This window comes from Solanum pennellii, chromosome 9, assembly GCF_001406875.1.
Source record: "Solanum pennellii chromosome 9, SPENNV200".
Lineage (NCBI taxonomy): Eukaryota > Viridiplantae > Streptophyta > Magnoliopsida > Solanales > Solanaceae > Solanum > Solanum pennellii.
The window spans coordinates 19,881,688-19,888,001 of record NC_028645.1 but is presented as its reverse complement, the minus strand read 5'-3'; the positions used below and the strand labels follow the sequence as shown (position 1 = coordinate 19,888,001).

The following is a 6,314-nucleotide window of genomic DNA, read 5'->3' as shown; positions in this document are numbered from 1 at the left end:
GGATAGAATTATAAAAGTTAAAAAATGACGTATTTTTTTTGTATCTTATATAAGATTAGAAAGTTTTGAAAATATTAATTTGGTCCCAGATTTAATTAAATACATTTTAAAGAGGATTTGACTTAAGTGACACCTTTCTTTTAATTTTGTCAACATTTTTCCATATCACCTGGTCTTCAATATTGAATTAAAATGCCATATATTTGAATATATATAGACACACAATGCCAAACTCAAATCCGTGAACTTGGAATAATGCGGGCACACTCTTTTTGTATTAAATGACATGTTTTGAAATTTTTCTATAAGATAGCGGATAACAGTAAGAGTGATACATTTAACCTAACAAATTGTGAGTTCATTGTAATTCCAACACATGAGAACCAATGATTTGTAAATGTATCTTTCTCTCTATTTAATACAAAATTTAGAATTTAATGGGAAACATATGCTTTTATTTGATAATTTATTGTATTATGTCACAACAAGTAATTATAAGTAAAAATCCTAATTCAATAGACTGCTATTTTAGTTCACATTTTGAAATTCTAATATCCTTTTAAACGCATACCATCCTACAAGGATTTAGCTAAGAATGTAATACAATTGAAGGAAAGGATCTATCATCGGTGATAAAATGTAACTGGGATGAAGGCTAGTAGTTATCTCTATACTTACAGAAGTTGAATACTTGCCAAGAGTCCATTGAAAGGTTCAGGATTTATATATTTAAATCGGACTAATATGAGAATAAGGACGAAGAATGAACTCGCTCAACCACCGGAAGAAGGAAATCGAGGGTAAACAATATTGATTGAGAGAGAGGACAACTCTTTCTTGTTTATCTAGGAATAGACATTGAGATTAACCTACGAGATAAAGATTTTCAAGTGCTAATGTAACTCCCGGGGTATAGAAGAGAGGTTTTGATTGCTCACTAAAAGTATAGGCCGGGTCCAAACCAAATTATGAAAGACGTTGATTTAAGATTAATTATGAATTTTTTATAAGTGTGTACCAGTTGTGTATATATAGTGTTTGTGAAGCTTAGGACATAAGGAACAACTTTTGTGAAGGAACTACGGTTTTTCAAGCGTTCATTGGAAAGGTATGTTAAGTCTATTCTCTTCGCTCGACATGTTTCCTTAGAGCTTTGGAATGATATAACAAGGTAGTTAATGTTGGTGATCCTGTAGATTTAGTTGTGAGTGGTAGCATGAATGATTGGTTATAAACCCTCCTTTTAAGGAATCATAATCTGTTAAGAATGACCCTAATTTTGGAACGACTTAGAGATTATTCATATATATTGTTTATATTTAAAATTGCTCGCTTTTAGCCTATGCAATTGTTTGTTATCGCCCTTGGGGAAATTATGGTTTACTGTTGAGCTATGAACTGTCTATGGGGGCTATGATCTTGTCTAATTGGACTGTGTTATTGCCAAAGAGGGCTATATGTTTCCACGGGGATATATTGATGCCAAAGAGATTATATGTTGCCTACGAAGCTATTTTGACGCCAAAGAGGACTATGTGTTGCCTACAGGGCTATGTTGATGCAAAAGAGGGCTATATGTACCCCACATAGCTATGATGTTGCTAAGAGGGATATGCATTGCCTATGAGGCTATATCGTAGCCAAAAAAGGCTATGTGACTTATTACAAAGACAATGGACTACCGATAGGGGTATGTAGATTTATTTGACACCTTCTGGGCTTATAGGGGCCTAGGTATGTGGTATGTTGTTTGTACCTGTCGAGCTTATGGGGGCTTGGTTAGGTGGTTGTTTGATCACTTTTTGTATTTTTAGATTTAGGAGTGGGTTAAGATGCTTATCTAAATTTTGATATCTTTACGTGATTGCTTTTGGAATATTTTGATACTTGCTCATTTAGTCTATTGCCTTTCGTACTCTGTACATTATTTTGTATTGACGCCCTATTGCGTAGGGGCGCTGCATTCATGCATGTAGGTCCCGATAGACGACCCTGTAGACCTCATCAGCAGCATGATTGATTTCAATCCAATTGGCTAGCCCCTTTCTTCCGGAACTTCCAGAGTTAGGAGGTTTCTTAGCTTTTATTGTATATACTAGATGGGGAAGGCCCGTGGCAAGCACGGGCCCAATAGTCAAAATATCAGTATTAATAAATCATTGATGATAGTTGTCGCAAAAGATAGATAATGTGATATGTTATATACTATTAGAGATATTCAAAATATATGTACAACTGATATTGGATATCAAGATGATCCATATTAACTAAGGTAATAAAATCAAAATATTTTTTTTACATATGAGATCAACATGTGATTGTTTATCATATCATATGTAGAGGATGCTACTGTTCATTTTTACTTGCTGATCTTTTTCATCATTCCCAAAACCATAGCATAGGGGTTCCTGAGAAAATTGTTAGTGTTAGTATAAATAAATTTAGAAAGTTGAGTTGTTAATGACAAAAGTGAAACCGTTCGAAAAGTATATATGACAAAAAAATGTGGGATTTAATATTACCTGCGAAGCTAAATAACGAAGGCTTCACAAAAAGTTAACTGATTCATTTCCTTGACAAAAAGTTGACTGATTCATTTCATTCTCCCTATTGAGCAAACTTGAATCGACTGAGAATCCAAAAACATCATTAAGCAAAAGTCACAAAATCAAGTGAGGAAGTTCCTGTAATTAGACAAATTAAGGTATGTTAAAAAGTGAAAATACAATATTCAAATTCATATCAGCTGGATGTTGTCATTGTCCTGTATGTAAATAGGCAATAACACATGAGATAATTGGCAGAATTTGAGAAAACTCATTGTGCAAACACGGGATTGCTTCAGATCCTCAGTATTTAGGGCTGAGAAATTTGTATTTTCCAGTGAGGAAAGGGAGTTCAGTGAAATACCGGCGAATCTAAATAACGAAGGCTTCACAAAAAGTTAACTGATTCATTTCCTTGACAGAAAGTTAACTGATTCATTTCATTCTCCCTATTGAGCAAACTTGAATCGACTGAGAATCCAAAAACTTCTTTCAGTAAAAGTCACAAAATTAAGAGAGGAAGTTCCAGTAATTAGACAAATTAAGGTATGTTAAAAAGTGAAAATACAATATTCAAATTCATATGTATCAAATTATCAATGAAGTGATACATTTGTCCTTGGACTTTAAATGTATAGATGCCACGATTTCTCCTTGCTAATTCTCTATCATAATGTACTCCAAGTGAAGTGAATGCAAACATATTATTGTAGGCTCTACTGTAAGTGCGAAAATGTTGGGATTCTTTGGAGTCACCTAAGAACAAATTTCGCAACTCAATAGGCATGTTATGAGAAGTTAGCCTAATTGATCCATTATTACAACAAAAACCTGGTGATTCATATTGAAATCTTTTTACTGCACAAAATTTGCAATTTGGAATTTTCTTTAGAAGTAAGTAGTCTTTTAGCAATAAAATATCATTTTGTAGATTTACTTCTAACTTATTTCTACCTGTGCATGATAAAAAGCAATTATTTGTTACATAAAGGCATACAGTGTTTTTTTTAGTACTATGGTAGAGAGAAGCATACCTCTATTTGAAGTACGTCTTGAACTTGATCTGCTTGCAGCATGAGATGCACCCGACGTTGATCCTAGTATCAGGAATAAAAATATTTAGACACAGTTAGCCAATTATTAAAAATGAATATAGTCAAAATAGTTTAAGTAATATTTGTGAACTGACCTACTTCAAAGGTAGATAAGCAATTAACTATACTTTCTCCTCCAGTTGAAGTAACTGGTAGGTTTATAGCTTCAGAAGCTTCAACTACAAAATGAGGAAAATAACTTTAGTAAGAGTAGTTGAGCTGAAGCAGCTAACTATAGCTATAGATATTCAGAAGACAGATTGAAGGAAAGGAAGGTAACAATATGGTTAGCTAACCTTCTTGAGGAGATAACAAAGAAGTGGTGATTGTAAGGGCGCCATTACTATTTAATTGATGTTCTGCTGTAGTTAAATTAACTGGTAGGTTTGTAACTTCGAAAGCTTCAACTACAAAATGAGGAAAAAAGCTCTAGTAAGAGTAGGTGAGATAAAGGGCAAAACTATATCTATAGATATTCAGAAGACACATTTCAAAGCTGCAACTACAAAATGGTGACCAAGATGATTTCATCTGATGGTTGAAAGAAAACTTCAAGTATTTTGGCAACCAATGTGAATATTATTAACATAAAAACCATAAAAGAGACTTATAATCATCCAAACCTCAACATATTGAGGAAAAGTAAAGACATGTAATTACATAATTTTGCCAAAAAACGACTACACCTACTTGGTTTTTTTGTATTATTGAACATTAATATTGTTTCACCCATTTCTCTATTAATTGTGTTCACTATCTCTGTATATTGCATATACACTCCTTTGAAGTGTTTCCAATTCCTTGCCTTCCTCCCCACACAGCTGCTATCACTTGCTTCTTCAAACTCTTCCAATGTTTTATCTTGATCATTTCTACTGTTTCCTTGAAACCTCTTGTAGGTAGACAGACTTTTATCCATTGAGTTACTGTATCTCTTACTTTTGTAGCATATTCACATTCAACAAATAAATGATTGCTTGTCTCCATAGTTGAATCTTGGCGCATACAACATGAACTGTCCTCTACATGTATATTTTAGATGGTATATTTTAAGGAAATATTGATTATATTAGAGGAGAACATAGAGTTGCAGCTAATGATTCATCCCAATGACTCAGAATCATTTCACAAGTTGTCCTTTTTTTGTTAGAATTAGCTTGTGACCTGAAGTAATTCGTTTTGATTTTGCTAAATTTAAACAGGCAGCAACATTTTACAACTACTGTGGTAAGAATAAAATGTCTCTGGCAGCAACATAAAATTATATATATGACTATAGAATTATCAAAGCTTTATAAAAGAGCATGTTATGTCTTGGAAGAATAACACAACATGTAATGACTTCTGGAATAAATACTTGACATGTAATGAACTGAACAATTTTTTTATACCTATTTCTAAGCAAATGTTGTTATAATGATATGATATTTTTCCCACAAATGAAATGTTGGATCTCCTAGGGCTCAGAAGTGTTTATTTGTAATTGACAAACCATTCACTTAGCAACAATACACACAAATAATTCATATATATAATCATATAAAAAATAGAAGAAAGCACAATATGGAAACCAAACTCTTAGCAGATCAAAGCAAAAAAAGGCAGAGGAGAAGCAACTCATGTGAACTGTGAAGATTCGATAACCCCCAACCCAATAGGAAAATTTCAGTTATTATTTCTCATAAGTGCACTATGCTTCTACTTGCTTTCCTATTCTGATGACCTTTGGTAAGAAATCCCATACAAATTGGAAGTTTAAATCGGTAAACTTGATCAAAATTAGTTACTTCAAGGCAGTATGAATCTCTCCATTAAATGTGGTAACAACTTATTCTACATAAAGTTCTTAATCTGCCCATTATTAAAATTTGACTATGACTTTTGGTATACATAGTTCGTATAAATAACTTTTAGTAGTTTCACATTATACGCGTCCATTATGTTTGATCCTATACGTGAAAACTACTAACACAATTTTGCTGTCTTTTTTTTACAACAGATTTACCTAAATATGGTTAGCTAACCTTGTTGAGGAGATAATGAAGAAGTGTTGATTGTAAGGGCGCCAGTACTATTTGATTGATGTTGTCCTGTAGTTAAAGTAACTGGGAGGTTTGTGGGTTCAGAAGCTTCAACTACAAAATGAGGAAAATAGCTATAGTAAGAGTAGTAGCGTCTAACTATAGTTGTAGATATTCAGAAGATAGAAGGAAGATAAGAATATGCTCAGCTAACCTTCCTGAGGAGATAATGAAGAACTACTGATTGTAAGAGCGGCAGTAGTATTTGATTGATGAAGGTGTTTTTGTCTTTTTGACTCAGCCCTTTTTTCTCTTAGCTCGGATAAAAATAATTGCTTTCTCTCTGGTTACATCTGTGCATATCTGGTACGACGACGCAAATTTCTCTCAGAAGTTCTTTCTTGGGCAGACACATTATTTCTATTTTCTTCCATTCCTGTTTCAATTAGTTCATGATTTGTTAAACTAATTTACGATTTAATGCAATATGGAAAAAGTACATACATAACTGGGAAAAAAGGGCATACACTGAGAAATATCAATGTAGCGTTCACGAAAATAAAAATTAGAATGAAAATAAGACAAACAAGCACAATTATTTAACTAATAACATTAATTTTACAGAGCCAAATATTGAGATATCGATAATCTTT

The 6,314-nt window shown here is 32.9% G+C and overlaps 1 pseudogene; it reads right to left on the bottom strand.

The window, feature by feature from the left end:
* Nucleotides 1-3,520: 3,520 nt before the first annotated feature.
* LOC107030734 lies at nucleotides 3,521-6,095 on the bottom strand (annotated as a pseudogene).
* Between the last annotated feature and the right edge of the window lie 219 nt (nucleotides 6,096-6,314).